The sequence below is a fragment of the Oncorhynchus mykiss genome, chromosome 10 (genome assembly GCF_013265735.2).
Source record: "Oncorhynchus mykiss isolate Arlee chromosome 10, USDA_OmykA_1.1, whole genome shotgun sequence".
NCBI lineage: Eukaryota > Metazoa > Chordata > Actinopteri > Salmoniformes > Salmonidae > Oncorhynchus > Oncorhynchus mykiss.
In genome coordinates, this window is record NC_048574.1 from 66,392,149 (window position 1) to 66,411,701 (window position 19,553).

Sequence of the window (19,553 nt, forward strand, 5' to 3'; positions counted from 1 at the left end):
TAGTCTGGAATTGTCCACCATGCTTCTCCCGTAAGCTTCTCCGGTTTCTCTAATTTTGACTCGGCAAATAGTCCTCAAAAGCATAGGAGCAAAGACAGAGTTTCAGAGTGGAACATGGGCAGTGTCAAATGCTCTCATTTGAGGGGGAACCGTATGTTCAGAAGAGCCCATGCCTGGCCACTGCCCGGCATGTCGTAACTCATTTTCTTGTCACTGTAGAGTCAGCTGTCCTTTTATGTAGGGGGTTATAGATGGGCTCTTGTGTTTCATAGGGGCTACAATCCAAATGGCATTGGCGCCCTATTCCCTACACCCTATTCCCCATTTGGGAAGCACCCATGGAGACCACAGAGTTCTGGGTAGGCTTGGACAATACACCGTATACCAAGGGATTTTGAAGTACTGACAACCCTAGCTCTGGGGCTAATTAGTTACACACACACACACACACACAGTCAGTCCCTCCTGGTACCTCTGTGGCAGAAGTCTCTCAGTGAGCTGGAGGAAGGCAGCCCGCATGGCTTTGCCTGGGAAAAGTCCTACGCTGCACAGCATACAGTCCCTAAAAGAATGTGTTTCGGTGAAATAGTTTTTTTGCACAATAGTTTGTCTGTCAGTGATAGCAGCTGTCTGGGCTCCCTCTGCAGAACAGTGTGGAACACACTGGATGTATTGGGTCTTCCAAACATATGGGTACTTTTTATTTCTTTATTGCCATGCTTTGACAAGCATGATGTGCACTCTGATATTAGCCTAATCCAATTTGCCTCAATGATCACTTCTATGCAGTCATTGGTTGCAAAATGCTAATCTCTGAAAGTTGAAAGTCGGACCGTACCACTTGGAGAGGAACGGTAAGTAGGGAATGTGACTCGATCCCTGGGGTTAGATTTTTCCCCTATAGCCTGTTCTGCTGCTGTACCATTATCTACCGTTGTCCGGGTTTGGCCTTCATAGTAAATAAGAATTTGTTCTTAACTGACTTGCCTAGCTAAATGAAAAACATAAGACTTAAATGACCTAGTGTTTGACCCTCCTTGAACATAATTGAATGGAATTGTAGCTTCTGTCGTTGGATCATGGAAGTATGAGCTGCATAGCGGGAAAATGTAATGGTATGTGAAACTCTCTTTATACCAAAAGGAAGTGTCTCCTATGGTGAGGACAGGTCACCAGAATTGGGTTGCAAAATGTACTGCTTATTCCCTCCTGATCCCGAGATCCTCAAACCGGGATTTCAGGAAAACCAGGGAATTGATTGAAAGTTCACAGAATTTTGTAACGCTACACCAGAATGAACAGGGCAAGTAGTGTGTTTAAACAGGAACTGTATGTGTTAGCTTTGTGGTAGGCCTACAGTAATAATAGTCTGTCAGGTTTCCAGTAGTCCTTGGACTCTGTTCCCTTCAAATTACATTTCTGTTGAAATATGGTTCTTAGTGTTTAAATACAGTTGCATCATTAGAACCGTCATCAATTTTATTACACTCTCCCTTGAAATAACTGTTTTGTACTAATCTAGAGACGATAAGTCAATCTCTGTTTTCTCTTTTTCCTCAAAGGGAGGCATGGTACTGTTTACAGACGCGTTTAACCCAGCCCTTTGTGTGGCTGTGTTTTTAACTAACAGCTTGGACAGAAGGCCAAACAGTTTCTGTTTCCTCCCAGATACTCTTAATATCCTTATGCTGGGAGGCAGGTAAGTGTTGCTAAGTGATGCCTGGCAAGGGAAAGGCCAGAGGTTTGGATGTTTAATTGGGTGAAATAATCATAGAAATATAATTAATAGAATGGGCATCTCCATTCAAGTAAATTATGGCGTAATGGATGAACTGGCTGCAATTTTGAGTGTACGCATAGGAGCAACGCAGGAAGTGGACCCATCAATCTGTGCTGGGATTTGTTGAATCAACTCAACTGACATTTCAAAAATACATCCCATTGCATGAGCCACATCAGTTAGCATAATTCGCTTGAACATTCTATATTAGCCTGGAAATGATTGCGTCACAACCCCAGGCAGCCATTGTGAGTAACTGTGGCAATTTTGATTGGTAAACTCGTGGGTACAGCGGTTCCATGCCTGTTCTATTAATTCTATTTCTCTGGATATTTATCATACCCTGCCCCTGTTTACCAGTGGTGGTTGACCTCTAAAACTGGGCCTACTTAGTCTGATTCGATAGCCTCTGAATGTCCTAAGTAGGTTTTTGGTGAGTATGAGTTTTGAGTTGGGAAGATGGACAGAGCATGGAGACGGGAGGAGAGGACTTTCCTGCACCTTTTCAGCTTCATCCATCCATTCCCACAGTTCTCCCTTGCTGCCAGGACAGCAGACACTGGCCCTCATTGTCAGGATGTCTTCTAGTCAGGCTCCTTTTCAACCAAAAAAAAGCCCCTCACCTAGCTTAACTTTCCCTCCTCCAGAGCAGGTGAAAGAGCCCCTCTGTTTCCACCAGTGACTGAGTGATGGGCTACTTTCTAGCCTAGTGGGATAAGGCAGACACTTGAACGCTCCGCTAGGATGCCCAGTGGAGTTATGGAAGAAGATTTAAGGACGTTTCAGAGAGGGACCACAGGAGAAAAAGTTCCCAGAGATGAAGAGATGTTCCGTTTTCACAGCATATTGGATGTGTAACCAGGCCAGCTTAGTACAGCTTGATGTGACCCCGCTCTGTTCGCCTCAGTAGTGTGTTAAGCTCTATGGTGACAGGTTTTTACCTCTACAACTTTTTTTTATTTAGACAGCACTGTTACTGTCACCTGTGTAATCCAAAGCCAGGGGAGGCCTTGGGGTGAGCCAGCTTGATCACTCGCCACGGGCAAAAGTACATCTGTGTGGAAGGTACAGGCCCAGATAATTACAGGGAGGGGATGGTGTGTCCGATGATGAGTTCAATCCCATCTAAGCCTCTAGCAGCTGCCACTCTGTAATTACGAGGCAGCTCCCTCCACTGCACTGTGCCCTGCCACTGAAACAACCAATGCCATGATGTGGTCTGTGGCTTATAAATGCTGCCGGAAGTTTGAGAAGGGGTTGTCGCTGCACTCTACAGCTGGCTTTTAATCGGCAAGGAAATGCATGAAACTCACTGTAATGATACCATGTTAGATCACATTGAGATGCAGTGCATCTAGGACAGGGCTGTCAAACTCATTCCATGGAGGGCCAAGTGTCTGCATCAGTCCAGTACAAGGGAGGAGTGAACACCCACAGACACTCGGCCCTCCGTAGAATGAGTTTGACACGTGATCTAGGTTCTAGAAGATCGTGGCATATGCCTCAACAACATGACTTGTGTAGGCCTTGATCAACTTAGATGTGTTTTAACACTGCCAACTCCCCCAAAAATCCCCTTCTGCAAAATGACTGATTTGCAGCTGCTTGAGAATTTGTTGTGGTAGCACAATTGTTCGTGCTTTGATGATCGAAGAATGTTCCAACAGCAGCATGAATTTGATTTAGCGACTCAAGACATTCCTGACCTTCAACATCTGGAGCTCATACTCCTCTCCGGATTTCACAGCGGCGATAACAACACTGCGTTTTTACTATTCGGTCTGATTCGGAGCTTTTAGAGATTTAACAGATGAATTGGAGCATTATAGTGGCCTACGTCTTACTAGAGCTCTGAGGTGTTTCTTACGTTTAGAACGTCTTAGTGTGGCTTTTGCTAGGCCTGGGTATTAAAGTCCTATTTTCACTTCCCCATGATGCTAAACCTAGCAGCAGTACTTGTAAAAGTGACTGTCTTACAACGCAGGTTCCCACAGTAGCATGGGTTACCATCCTCTTGATCCAGTCCTAGTCTACGCCGGAATGGATAGGATTGTGGGTTTGCATTGTTCGGTTTCTTTAAGAGAGTTGGAACCTTTTGTCTCCATTGGTCGACCTCCAACTCTCCATCACCTTTTTGAGAAATAGGGTGTCTGTACTTTTCTGTCTGTGCTTTAAATTCGGCTGACAGTGTTGGATTTCAGCCACTGCGATGATGGTTCCTGTTGCCTTAGGAAATGTAATCTGCATTTTCTCCTCGTCTCCAGAATCACTTTGGGGTGGAAATGATGAATAGCTGTTGATAGGTATAAGACTATACACGTCAGCGCTCTGGGATCCATCCACATGCTATGTCTTCTTTAGGCTCACATGCTACTTCAACATTCAACAAAGAAACTTTGGCTAGATAACTTTAAAAGGCATGCCGCAGTAGGGTATTGATTTTCTTATATTTCGCTGTATAAGTAGTAGCCTGTTAGTCTCCAGGTCTGACTGTTGCCACTCAGCCAAAATGGATCTGATATTTCCTTCCTTTTCCTTCATTGTCAGTGGATCACTAACTGGTGCAGTCTCTACTTCTTCACATGAAAGGAGAACGAGTGGGAGTAGAGGGGCAGTCTTCTGTATGGCCGAGCTCTCAAAGTCGGGGTGGGTGAATGTGCCAGAGACCGGCGGTTGTGTGAAACAGTCGATTAGGATTCAGTGTTTATGAACTGAAGGAGGGAGAGAGAGAGAGGTTAAGAGATGGCAGGGAAGAAGGGAATGGTTGGCAGAGTGTTTCCACCCGGGTCTGTTTATTCATCGTGTCTGGCCTAATGAAGACATGCCTTTTTTGAGCTGGGTAGGGTAGCCCCATCTGTCTGCTGGTGAACTCCAGAGAGGGGAGGTGTGGGGAGAGAGGGGTGGCTGGAGTCAGGCCAGGGCTCTGCTTCTCCCTGAAGAAGCTTGACTGTTGCTCTGTTCTGCTGTGGCCCCCAAAGCAGAGGCGTAGGGCCACGAGAGAACCATTGTTTAGTTAGGGAGGCTACCTCATATGAAGAGAGTCTCTTAATCATTGTCGTAATCAGTGACGTAGTGGTTAAAGAAATAGGTGGGTGAACTCTGAGTGCCGTTCGCAGAGGGAAAAAGTCACCCTTCCTATACATTCAATGTGTTTTTCTGCAAAAGGTGGGTGAACTGTTGGGCAAAACAATGGTGGGTGAACTGTTGGGCATAACAATGGTGGGTGAACTGTTGGGCATAACAATGGTGGGTGAACTGTTGGGCATAACAATGGTGGGTGAACTGTTGGGCAAAACAATGGTGGGTGAACTGTTGGGCAAAACAATGGTGGGTGAACTGTTGGGCAAAACAATGGTGGGTGAACTGTTGGGCAAAACAATGGTGGGTGAACTGTTGGGCAAAACAATGGTGGGTGAACTGTTGGGCAAAACAATGGTGGGTGAACTGTTGGGCAAAACAATGGTGGGTGAACTGTTGGGCAAAACAATGGTGGGTGAACTGTTTACTTGCGTTTACTTTCCACGACACCACGAAGTCGTAATCAATAGTCATAATTATTTATCTTTTCATTTTCAAATGTTTAGCTCTTATTTCTCTAACTTTTTCTCCCACTATCACTCAGGCCTCTCCCTATCCTACCCTTCTTTCTACATTCCTTTATCCCCCTACACTACCAATCTATCCAGATACTGTCAACCCTGCCACTTAAAGGTTCCCCTGACCCATAATGGGTTTGTTTCAAAACTCCTCCCACTGTCCATTCCTTTCTGCCTTGGAGGGGAGGGCATGGACCTTAGAAAAACATAGAAAGAGGAACCATATGCCTGGCAAATGTTGGCCCATCAATAGGCCCATTGTCTATGCTCCTCTTTGTAAGAATTGAAGAGATCAGGCTTTACAGCGAATGTCATATGTCACATGGGTGTTATTTAAGCACACTGTGTCATAGATGCTAGTTTAGTAACTTCATCTGAGAGAGCTTTGCGATGCGTTGAGCTATCTTTGTTGGTGATTTAGTTCTGTTTGTAAATCAACTCTGTGCTAAAGAGCAACTTGATGGCATTGCACCATCTTTGGTTTTGAACGGCCTCTGTGGCATCGATATTAGTCAAACATTTATTCTAGTGTCAAAATTGACTACAATGTAAAAACAGGATTGTTTTGTTAATAGTCAGTCTCGCCCAAAACGGAGTTTTGAGTTCGTCACAACTTACTGAGTGTTTGGTTGGATGACGATCATGTCCGCTCGCCCAGGTGCCCACTAACACGAGAGAAGCAGCTGTGCTGATTGCGCGCTATCAACTGCGCACGCTCCATCCAATCAGAGCTGCCGGAACCTCCAGACAGTGAGACAGACCTGTCCCATTACACAGCGCCTCAGACTTGTTTACGTAAGGCAACACTAAACAATGTTATGTTGAAATACCCCTTGGCCCTAAGCCCTTTATGGAGTGGCCTCTTGCTGATGTGTTTGATTGTGGTCACATTGATGTGTGTTGGTGTGTGTTGATGTGTGTGCATCTGTGAAAGAGACATGGGTCACAGCATGACTCACTGTCGAAATAAAGGCAAAATAAATGGTCACTTAGGTCTGCCACTTTTTTGGGGGGTGGCAAAATTAGAATTGAGGCGATCAGAGCGCGCTTGAATCCCAAATGCCAACTTTCCAAAACTCATTTTTGTATTTTTTTAAACATTTATTTTACCATTATTTAACTAGGCAAGTCACTTAAGAACACATTCTTATTTTCAATGACGGCCTAGGAACCGTGGGTTAACTGCCTTGTTCAGGGGCAGAATGACACATTTTTACCGTGTCAGCTCGGGGATTTGATCTTGCAACCGTTCGGTTACTAGTCCAATGCTCTAACCACTAGGCCACCTGCCACCCCATTTGAGAGCATCTTGTGTCCGGCCTGTTTTTTAACGACATGAATCCATATGAAACACTGCCAATACACACTCACATTCTGGTAATAGACAGTTAGGTTGTATTAAACAGAATGGCAACAAATCACACGGGACACACAGGACTTGACAACCTGATTGTGCCCTAAATGTACCTGCTAGCTTAATTGACAAACGGAAATGTAACTTGGCTAGCTAGCTACTGATTTTGGGCACCGATAAACAGCTCGTAGCAGCTTGTGCTGTATTTGCAGTTGTTTGACAACTTGCAGATGATGAAGTTGTAGACATGTTATTGTTCTCAGGAATCTGTCCCGATTTGGTCGACTGTATGCAGTGTACTGACTGGTTTCTGTTTTTACTTGAGAAATACTGCACCAAACACCATAGCTAGATGTAAAATTGCATGACTAAAACCTCAACAAAAATGTAAATGAATTGCATTTTTCTTGATTCATCTTGGACTATCTTTGGACTATTTTGAGGAGACTATTTTGAGGAAGTGGCTATGTTGTTGCTACGGTGACTCAGGAGGGACAAACAGTACCTGCCAGGGTACGATATGCGCACATAACACACCCATATCAAACCTCAACCCCAGTTTGTCTTGAGTCATGGCTGCTCATTAAGAAACGCTAGCGATCTTCAAAACGAGGCCAAATCAGGAAGTTCAGTCGATCTTTAACACCTGTGGTTTCACTTAGCAAGTGGACGTTTTCATTTAAAATGTTATAGTTCTTTGATGGTTCGTAGTCCGTACCAAGTTTCCTTCAGATATAAGTGTCGGGCCTTGCCTCAAGATGTCAAGACATATTCCAAAGTAAGATCTATTATTCATTTGACTGGGAAGGAATTGTGATTGACATTGCCAAAGACCCCAACCATGTGCAGCAAGGCGGTGCCTGAAAAACCTGCACTAGAATAACCGTAACAAACCCGTCTTGAAATAGATAGTAGCAAGGCGTGTTGTGTTGGAATGTCTTTGTGGTCGTTCCTCTCTTCAACGTGTATTATTCCATTCTTTCATTCCCCGCCCCTCCCCCACTCATTCTCTTTATTACTTCTTCTCGCCAATCTTCTCCTCCGTAACTGAAGCTTTTGGCAGCCCGTCCTGGCGTTCATTATCATTACCCGGTGTGGATGAAATGTGATCCGTGTTTTGCTGGTGGTGGCCCTCGCCTCTGGAGGAAAGGTAGCATCATGGGGACCGTCGGATTTCACCCACGACTGTGAAATGCCGCAGAATGAGGAGGTGGAGAGGAAATGATTCCCTCCGCATTCCTGCAGTAATTTGAAGACCGTCTCTCCTTGCTTTCTCCTTACTGCCTGGTGTTTACAGCTGGGCTAGGCTAGCTGTAGTAGGACTAGTTCTTATGTTCATTCACTAGGAGAGGCTCCCATGTCTTTCTCCTTACTGCCTGGTGTTTACAGCTGGGCTAGGCTAGCTGTAGTAGGACTAGTTATTATGTTCATTCACTAGGAGAGGCTCCCATGTCTTTCTCCTTACCGCCTGGTGATTACAGCTGGGCTAGGCTAGCTGTAGTAGGACTAGTGATTGTGTTCATTCACTAGGAGAAGCAGGTCTCTTTTCCGTATGACACTGCTGCCCAACTTTGAGTGGCGTATACTGCTAAAGCATAGGGCCAATTTGTACTGGGAAAAAGATTTTCACCCCATGAAAATACAGGTGAAAGGGAGGCAATTAATGACTGAGGTTCCTGTTGAACTATTATGTATATTGCCCAAACTAATAACCCCACTGATTTAAAAATTAAACATAAAAAAATCTCATTAAGGCACACGTTAAGGCACACGTGGCCTTTCTGTTCACTGTTGACTAATAGGCTTTACACACACATTACATACATGGTTTTAATGCACTTGTATTAAGGCTTTTATAACCCCTTACACCCTTAGCTTGGCACCCCCAGGTTTCAGACTGTTTTGAGTCAGGGAAAATATCTTGACTTCTGCTATGTCATGGCTACCAAGCCTGAGTTACACGACAACAGACCGGCGGCGGAATGCGTCACTTCTCACAGCTAGACCTGGGTTCAAATACTATTTGAAATCTTTCAAATACTTTAATTTGGACTGCCAGGTGGGTGGCATTTGCACTTCGAGCTGTAGTTCCTTTGGAACAGGCAAGCTCAGTCAAGCACGGATACAGTATTTTAAATTATTTCAAATAGTATGTGAACCCAGGTCTAGTTCACGCAGTTGGGTCATGTCGGGTGTGACCTGACAAGACCTGGTTTATTATTCAGTGGTTAGGCTCTCACCTACCTGCTCTTTTACCTTTCTTGCTGTGTGTTTTCAGTAAATAGCCTACAGCTGTGAGAACACGTCTGCCCTGCCTGGAGAAATACCAGACCTCCCAAAGATCACGCCCTTACAGGGAACTCTCTGTTATGAGGACATGACCAGGGATCTTACGCCACTAAGCCTAGACTGTTATGGTAGAAGAGTCTGAGCTCAGAAGACATTGTCCTCCATACCGGGTCAAATAAAAGTTAGATAAATAAATCACATTTTATTTGTCACATGCGCCGAATACAACCGGTGTAGACCTCACTGTGAAATGTCTACTTACACATATCATGGTACATTAAGGGCTTGTAACAAAAATATACTTCCTTTGAACCAAACCAAACTTCATCATGTACATGCCCATACATTGTTTGCGATGTCTGCTTTCCCCCAAAGGTCAAGGTGGTTTACTGTTGATAGACGTGTAGGAATAGTTTGTTTTGTAAGTGGAGATTTTTCCTTGTCCCATGGCCCTCCTTGGGGCCTGGACTTGTTTCGTAAACACAGACCTCACTCCAGTTACCATGCATTAAAAAAACAAATTCAAGGAGCAGCACAAGGGCTGGGCCCGTATTCACAAAGCATCTGATCTAGGATCAGGTCCCTCGGTTTTATTCATTAGTCAAAACCTAGGCCCTAGACCAGCAGCACTCGTACTCTGAGACGCTTTTGTGAATAAAGGCCCTGGCTAGGTTTAGTCGAGCACATCTGGAAACGGTCTGGGAATTACACACACATCAAATCACAGACGTTGTTGTCTGCGTTACAGACATTACAGTACATCTGTCTTGGCAGCCTTGCAACATTTTTCTGAAGTAGGATGTTTGTTCACGTATTGCATAGGCCTGTGTTTGTGTGCATGATGTACTTTTCTCTTCTTTTTTTTTAGTGCGTAGGTCCGCCTGTTTGCCACTCGAGAGACCTGGTGCTGTTGATTTGAAGTGTGTCGACTCTTATGGCCCTGCTGAGGCAATCGCTTCCCTCATGGTGTGGGTGGTAGAGGAGAAACTGTAGCATGGTCCTTGTAAGGAGAGAGTGTTAGTTTTGTTTCTATGGCATCTTCCACCCATGTATAGTGATGGATGTTACTTTACTCTCTGAGAAGGACCGTAGCCCCCGAGATTGAGTGTGTGTTTTCTGATGTCGATTACGTGCCTTGCATCAGCATACAGAGTTTACTGTAGTTCCCAGTAGCTTATTTTCTTTGGATTATCCCTAAACTAGCCTCGTTGTGTGGTTGATAATGTGTACTGGTTATTCTGGGTCATGTCGTAACTTATTTACTCTTCCTCCACTGAGAACAATCTAGCACTTCATAGGACTGTAAAGCTGATTGGCCTGTCACATCAGGTCACAAACCACCTGTTAATAACACAAACAAAGAACATTAAAGGCCCAGTGCAGTCATTTTGGACACCTACTCATTCAAGGGTTTTTCTTTATTTGTACTATTTTCTACATTGTGTAACGATAGTGAAGACATCGAAACTATGAAATAACACATATGGAGTCATGTAGTAACCAAAGAAGTGTTAAACAAATCTAAATATATTTGAGGTTCTTCAAATAGCCACCCTTCATCTTGATGACAGCTTTTCACACTCTCTCAACCAGCTTCACCTGGAATGCTTTTCACTCGGGAGCTCCCGAGCACGAGTGGTGCAGCGGTCTAAGGCACTGCATCTCAGTGCTAGAGGCGTCACGACAGACACTCTGGTTCGAATCCAGGCAGTATCACAAACACTCGTGATTAGGAGTCCCATAGGGTAGCGCACAATTGGCCCAGCGTTGTCCGACTTTAGGCCGTCTTTGTAAATAAGAATTTGTTCTTAACTGACTTGCCTAGTTAAATAAAATAATAGCACATGTTGGTTCCTTTTCCTTCACTCTGCAGTCCTACTCATCCCACACCATCTCAATTGGTTTGAGGTCGACTGATTATGGAGGCCATGTCATCTGATGCAGCACTCAATCACTCTCCTTCTTGGTCAAATAGCCCTTACACAGCTTGGAGGTGTGTATTGGGTCATTGTCCTGTTGAAAAGCAAATGATAGTCCCACTAAGCGCAAACCAGATGGGATGGCTTATTGCTGCAAAATGCTGTGGTAGCCCTGCTGGTTAAGTGTGCCTTGAATTCTAAATAAGTCACTGACAGTGTCACCAGCAAAGCACCGTCACACTTCCTCCTCCATGCTTCACAGTGAGAACCACACATGCGGAGATCATCTGTTCACCTACTCTGCGTCTCACATAACACTGCGGTTGGAATCAAAAATCTCAAATTTGGACTCATCAGACCAAAGGACATATTTCCACTTGTCTAATCTTATTGGTGTCCCTTAGTAGTGCGGCTGCGTTGGACAGTTTGCATACTGGTGGGATTGGTATAAGGATGCCTAGTGTAACCCATGTAATGTTTTTATCCATCAGGTCTCCCTGAATGCATCCTCCTTCCCTTTATTCACTGTCTTCATTTAACAAAGGACTTTGTATAAACTCTGTCTGGGATTTGAGCTTTCTCTTGGTTGATTCCCTCTACTACCTTCTGTCCAGTCCAGCTATAATGTATGTTTGTTGTGCTGGCCAAGTTCACTGGACAAGGTAACTGCGTCAAAATCCGGGGCTACCTGTATCTTGGCTAGGGCTGCGACTGTCATGACATTTTGAATGACGGTAATTGGCCAGCCAAATGACCGCAGTAACCGCAATAACCGTTCGAATAGCAATTTATTAAAACATTTTGATACGGGTGCACATTTTCTCCTCTACGCTCCTGACTTCATGTGCTGCCATAGAAATAGAATGAATGGCACGGGTGTCCCCATTCAAGTCAATGATGACATAATGGGTGGGTGGACTGGCAAGGAGCAAAGCAGGAGGTGTACCCATCAATATGCGCTGTGATTTGTTGATTCAACTCAACTGACATTACAAAAAATATGTTCCATTGCATGAGCCACATCAGTTAACATAATTTGAATGGATATTCTACAATCCCATGAAAAATTATTGCAAGACAATACCAAGCAGCCATTGCGAGTCAAAATTCATACACGAATGCCCGGCTATCCAGTCTTCAGTTAGCTGTTCATTCCACAAACAAAATATTGTATTACATAAATGTTTTAATAAACGGTTAATGGTTATTTAATATCATCCGTAACCGTCGGTTACATGGTTATATGGTAATTGTACCAGCTAGGGGAAAAAGACTGCCCCTCACAAGTCCGACCACGGTACTGGCAAGCATTGTTAGCAGAAAACATGATCCCTCATTCGGGTGAATGAAAAAAAATTATTTGTCTTAAAAAAATGTATTTACACAATCATGGTACCAATTGCTTCTAATAAACCAAATGTATGTCTTTGAACTGATTATTTTAAAATCGCACATAAAGTTATAATAATCATTTAGTTGTTAATGGCAGCCTGCAGTACTCTGTTCGGCCTCGGTGAGAGGGGGCAGCACTGAGCTAGTCTGCAACGTCACTTCCTGGAGTAGTTCTAACAGCGCATGTTATGTCTTCATGAGACGCCATCTTAACAGACTTCACTTGGCTTCAATGCGCTATTGAGTCTTCACATGGGAATGAGTGGTGTCACGTGATCGATGGCTTTGTCCATGCGTACATACATACATACATACACCCCTAGTCTTGGCCCATCTGTTTCACCTCCGTGTGTGTGTGTGTGTGCCTGAGCAGCTCTAAGCATGTGCCTTGGCCAGGTGTCCTCCATCTGGATGACAGTGTGTCTGGGGATACTTCAGCTCCTCTACAGTCGTACCTGGATTAGCCAGAGCCCAGGCTGGGGTTGGATACTGCTGGGTGAATGACCTCCAGACTAACCACCTGTTAGACGGTGAGTTAATAAGTGAGGTCTTCCTGGGCTCCAGTTAGGTGTTTTGGCTGGTTTCACATTATTGGGTGACTCACACTACACTGCCTCTGTTTTCTCTTCACATTGTCCAACTATGGTGGATGTGGTAACCAGGTCAGCCCAATATGGCTCGGTTTGCCTTCGTAGTGTGACATAGTCACAGTACATGACCAGGTTGAAGTTGAGTCTTATCATGACCAAAGACTGAGTCCCTGTGAACGAAGTATCCCATCAAGAGCTGCTTTTGCTGCGGTGGTCTCCCGGTCTCCTCTCCCTTAGCTTATAGCCTACCATGCTTCTCTTGAGGCCTGAAGTGAATAATGCTCTTTTAAAGATGTACCGTACTCAACTGGAAACCAATGCGGGTTAATGAGAGGCTGATTTGACTGGGAGGTTAAAGTACTTTAATTAAATAAGCGAATTCATCCATTTCGAAGACCTAAGGCAAGCACAGGTTGTTCGTTCATCTGCGTTTTGAGGACTGCATTTCGAGGACACACAATCGCATGAGGCAAGTGAATGTTGTTGAATTAGTGTTGTTACAGTGCCTTGCGAAAGTATTCGGCCCCCTTGAACTTTGTGACCTTTTGCCACATTTCAGGCTTCAAACATAAAGATATAAAACTGTATTTTTTTGTGAAGAATCAACAACAAGTGGGACACAATCATGAAGTGGAACGACATTTATTGGATATTTCAAACTTTTTTTAACATATCAAAAACTGAAAAATTGGGCGTGCAAAATTATTTAGCCCCTTTACTTTCAGTGCAGCAAACTCTCTCCAGAAGTTCAGTGAGGATCTCTGAATGATCCAATGTTGACCTAAATGACTAATGATGATAACTACAATCCACCTGTGTGTAATCAAGTCTCCGTATAAATGCACCTGCACTGTGATAGTCTCAGAGGTCCATTAAAAGCGCAGAGAGCATCATGAAGAACAAGGAACACACCAGGCAGGTCCGAGATACTGTTGTGAAGAAGTTTAAAGCCGGATTTGGATACAAAAAGATTTCCCAAGCTTTAAACATCCCAAGGAGCACTGTGCAAGCGATAATATTGAAATGGAAGGAGTATCAGACCACTGCAAATCTACCAAGACCTGGCCGTCCCTCTAAACTTTCAGCTCATACAAGGAGAAGACTGATCAGAGATGCAGCCAAGAGGCCCATGATCACTCTGGATGAACTGCAGAGATCTACAGCTGAGGTGGGAGACTCTGTCTATAGGACAACAATCAGTCGTATATTGCACAAATCTGGCCTTTATGGAAGAGTGGCAAGAAGAAAGCCATTTCTTAAAGATATCCATAAAAAGTGTAGTTTAAAGTTTGCCACAAGCCACCTGGGAGACACACCAAACATGTGGAAGAAGGTGCTCTGGTCAGATGAAACCAAAATTGAACTTTTTGGCAACAATGCAAAATGTTATGTTTGGCGTAAAAGCAACACAGCTGAACACACCATCCCCACTGTCAAACATGGCGGTGGCAGCATCATGGTTTGGGCCTGCTTTTCTTCAGCAGGGACAGGGAAGATGGTTAAAATTGATGGGAAGATGGATGGAGCCAAATAAAGGACCATTCTGGAAGAGTCTGATGGAGTCTGCAAAAGACCTGAGACTGGGACGGAGATTTGTCTTCCAACAAGACAATGATCCAAAACATAAAGCAAAATCTACAATGGAATGGTTCAAAAATAAACATATCCAGGTGTTAGAATGGCCAAGTCAAAGTCCAGACCTGAATCCAATCGAGAATCTGTGGAAAGAACTGAAAACTGCTGTTCACAAATGCTCTCCATCCAACCTCACTGAGCTCGAGCTGTTTTGCAAGGAGGAACGGGAAATAATTTCAGTCTCTCGATGTGCAAAACTGATAGAGACATACCCCAAGCGACTTACAGCTGTAATCGCAGCAAAAGGTGGCGCTACAAAGTATTAACTTAAGGGGGCTGAATAATTTTGCACGCCCAATTTTTCAGTTTTTGATATGTTAAAAAAGTTTGAAATATCCAATAAATGTCGTTCCACTTCATGATTGTGTCCCACTTGTTGATTCTTCACAAAAAAATACAGTTTTATATCTTTATGTTTGAAGCCTGAAATGTGGCAAAAGGTCGCAAAGTTCAAGGGGGCCGAATACTTTCGCAAGGCACTGTAAATAGTGTAAAAGGTAGGCCTCCATTTCGAATGTTGTGTTCATTGCTGGTTATGTCGTTCTACACCCTAATGCTTCTCACCCAGGGTTTAACAGAATGTCTTGACAATGGACCAAGATTCTAGAACTCATCGCAAGTCTTCTGTTGGCAGTCTTTCAATTCTACAGACTACTGCTGACCTGGACAGGAGTCTACTACCTCTGTACTGTGTTGACAGACAGACACAGACAGAGGTCTCTGGGAACCTCTGAGCTGTTCCTAGAAAGTGCTCCTTGTTTTCCACCTGATATTGTGGTCACGATGTCAGCCTGTTGGTTTATGGAATGCCAAGCTTGGCAGCATGTGTTACAGGCCTGTTGAGAGGAGAAGGGGAGAGAACTTTTCGCTATTTTGGACCGTACAACCTTTCACGCAGTGCACTTTGTCCTAGTGCTTCTCTCTGGCCAACTGCGACCATAACAAGGAAAGGTCTACTGCTTACACTCACAAAAACCCTCCCCGGTCAATGTGGAAGCCTGCATCTCCTCTTTTGATTCCACTGACTCTCTAAGTAAGTGGGTCACTCTGAATGTGTGTGTGTGTATTTGTTGTTGCCATTCTGAATCAGTGACTTTGATTTGATACATGCTGCGCTCTGCTTTGAATCAGATTCTGAGATTACCCAACGACTCAACACCACATGCTTCCCTCCTGCTGGGGACACATGCTTCAGCTTCATTCAATGACAGATTTTTTTTTATGAGAGAACAAATCAATAGGGATTCAATAGAACCAGTATACAGGGACTCTCAATAGACTTTTGTGATGTATTTTGTGATGCCTGTGGCTGTCTATAAGACCAAATGTTGTCATTGAAGAACGAGGGCCGACTCGTCCGATGGTCCTGCAATCAGTGTACCTTTTTAACCTATTGTTCAGCGTTTTTCCGACAGCACTCTTTTTGTGCTCACTTTAACAGGACGATTAGAGTCAGACCAAACTGACGGTGAACAGCAGTCACCCCCGCCAACACTCTGTTTTGTAATATAAATATTAACGTCTGGCCTGGCGAGCAGCTGACGTCAACGGAAGGCTGTAGATGAACTTGTTCTGTTCTCAGATCTTGGCACTGTCTGGGAATCTTTTCTCTCTTCTTGTCCAACAATACATATTTGACCCCGATATATTCAATGTTTTCTTTGGAAGGATTGCAATATTTTTTCTTGTCGACGCTGGTCCTGGTATGTTGGACTCTGAACTTTGGAGCAATGACTTCATGTGGTCATTCCCAAGTTTAAATTTTTCTGTATTTTATTTCTATGAAAATGAAAATGGCCACAGTTGTCGCCGGTTTGACTACCAGACGACTACAAACGGTCTTCTGAAAACAGGAAAGGAATGCTGGGAACTGTCAAACTTATGGAAACCTGTGAAATGAGATGGATTTGCTCATTCTCTTACTATCAGCAGCTCAAGTTTATTTGGCCTCTGGGCTCAACATAGAGATGAGATGAACAGAGTTTCTGTTCCACAGCTGGGTGGTATGATGATGGTCTTGTTCTCTTGGTCTCTCTCTCTCTCTCTCTCTTGTGCTCTCTCTCACTTTGTCTCTTGGTCTCTCTCTTGTGCTCTCTCGGCCTCTCATGCTCCCTCGGGGGCTCCCGCTCTCGTGCTCCCTCGGGGGCTCTCGCTTTTGTGCTCCCTTGGGGGCTCTCACGCTTTCTCGCACGCTCTCTCTCTCTCTCGGTAGTGCTCTCTCTGTCTCCGTGTGTGTCTGGAACCTCTCACCAGAATCTGTAAACATCTCCTAGCTGCTGTGCTGCCAAGTTACATAATGGTGCTACAATCTAACCTCGACTTACCTCTCTCGTCTCTTATAATTCCATAGGCTCCTGAGAGTCATAAACCAACTGCTTTCTTGATGTTAAAAGATCTGATTGGTCAATAGACCAAATAGTGGAAAAAATATCAGAATTGAGTTGCCTGTCTAAACGCAGCCACGGTGATCTGCTGTCTCAAACATGCATGCACACTCCTGTCTCACGGTGATCCACTGTTAACCAGCTGAATAGTCTGCCTCTGCTATTCTCAATGTCTTTCCCAGGACTCCTGTCCGGCTCTGTCTGGTGTTAACACCCAGTTAGCCAACAGCAAGCCCTGGCCTGTTCCCTTGGCACTGTCCATGTTCCTAGTGCGGTTGTGATGGGATAGCCTGTCATATCTAGGGGTTATTTTCTAGGCACTGGCAGCCGCTCAGAGGTAGAAACTGACGGGAGTTGGAAGCCGATAACTGTGCCTCGTACAACTGGTCTGCCTTGCCAAAAGATCCCCAGTGGCTGCTCAAGTTACATGTTGACTTTTGCCCGACTTGAGCTCCGACCGCTTCCCATATCAAACTGCACTTTTTTTTCTCCTTTGTCTCAAACCCCCCGTCAGGCCAAAGAATAGCTCTCCAAATCGGTCCGTGAAGAAACTAACTTGACCAGAGAACCAAATTAGAGTAGTCTGACCCAGCTCGTGTTCCTGTCTTCTCTTTCAGCTGGGTGGAAAGTTAAACACTTTACCATAAGGACTGGGTTAGGGTCACCAGAGGGGTTAGAGAGGCTCAGAGAACCAAATTAGAGTAGTCTGACCCAGCTCGTGTTCCTGTCTTCTCTTTCAGCTGGGTGGAAAGTTAAACACTTTACCATAAGGACTGGGTTAGGGTCACCAGAGGGGTTAGAGAGGCTCAGAGAACCAAATTAGAGTAGTCTGACCCAGCTCGTGTTCCTGTCTTCTCTTTCAGCTGGGTGGAAAGTTAAACACTTTACCATAAGGACTGGGTTAGGGTCACCAGAGGGGTTAGAGAGGCTCAGAGAACCAAATTAGAGTAGTCTGACCCAGCTCGTGTTCCTGTCTTCTCTTTCAGCTGGGTGGAAAGTTAAACACTTTACCATAAGGACTGGGTTAGGGTCACCAGAGGGGTTAGAGAGGCTCAGAGAACCAAATTAGAGTAGCCTGACCCAGCTCGTGTTCCTGTCTTCTCTTTCAGCTGGGTGGAAAGTTAAACACTTTACCATAAGGACTGGGTTAGGGTCACCAGAGGGGTTAGAGAGGCTCAGAGAACCAAATTAGAGTAGCCTGACCCAGCTCGTGTTCCTGTCTTCTCTTTCAGCTGGGTGGAAAGTTAAACACTTTACCATAAGGACTGGGTTAGGGTCACCAGAGGGGTTAGAGAGGCTCAGAGAACCAAATTAGAGTAGTCTGACCCAGCTCGTGTTCCTGTCTTCTCTTTCAGCTGGGTGGAAAGTTAAACACTTTGCCATAAGGACTGGGTTAGGGTCACCAGAGGGGTTAGAGAGGCTCAGAGAACCAAATTAGAGTAGTCTGACCCAGCTCGTGTTCCTGTCTTCTCTTTCAACTGGGTGGAAAGTTGAACACTTTACCATAAGGACTGGGTTAGGGTCACCAGTGGGGTTAGAGAGGCTCAGAGAACCAAATTAGAGTAGCCTGACCCAGCTCGTGTTCCTGTCTTCTCTTTCAACTGGGTGGAAAGTTGAACACTTTACCATAAGGACTGGGTTAGGGTCACCAGTGGGGTTAGAGAGGCTCAGAGAACCAAATTAGAGTAGCCTGACCCAGCTCGTGTTCCTGTCTTCTCTTTCAACTGGGTGGAAAGTTAAACACTTTACCATAAGGACTGGGTTAGGGTCACCAGAGGGGTTAGAGAGGCTCAGAGAACCAAATTAGAGTAGCCTGACCCAGCTCGTGTTCCTGTCTTCTCTTTCAGCTGGGTGGAAAGTTAAACACTTTACCATAAGGACTGGGTTAGGGTCACCAGAGGGGTTAGAGAGGCTCAGAGAACCAAATTAGAGTAGCCTGACCCAGCTCGTGTTCCTGTCCTCTCTTTCAACTGGGTGGAAAGTTAAACACTTTACCATAAGGACTGGGTTAGGGTCACCAGAGGGGTTAGAGAGGCTCAGAGAACCAAATTAGAGTAGTCTGACCCAGCTCGTGTTCCTGTCCTCTCTTTCAACTGGGTGGAAAGTTAAACACTTTACCATAAGGACTGGGTTAGGGTCACCAGAGGGGTTAGAGAGGCTCGGGGAACCTGGGGGGGTGCATCAAAGTGGCTGTCCAACAGCAACTGTCGGTCTGCTTCCGGCGGTTAACAGCAAGGCCCTCGTCTACGCACACTACAGAAAGAGAGCTCTTCCCCCGAGAGAGTTGCCTTGTTGAGCCTGTCGTCAATGTAGCATAAGGGGTTTTTATGCCCAACAACCGTCCCACATTACTGCTTTCAGGAGGTTTTGCCTAGTTGATTATGGCAACTGAATACAGTATGAAAAGGGAACATACAAGAGTGCCATAACATGCACATCCCAGACTTACCAAACCCAGTTAATGTATATACTGCAGATAAGACAAGGGAAGGCTGTATAGCCGAATGCTGCTTTCCTGCTGCACGAGGTTACCCAGCCTTTAGGGCCTAGGACTGCCCCTTGTGAATTAATGGCTGACTACTACATGTTAATGAGCCACTATCAGTGGGTAAAT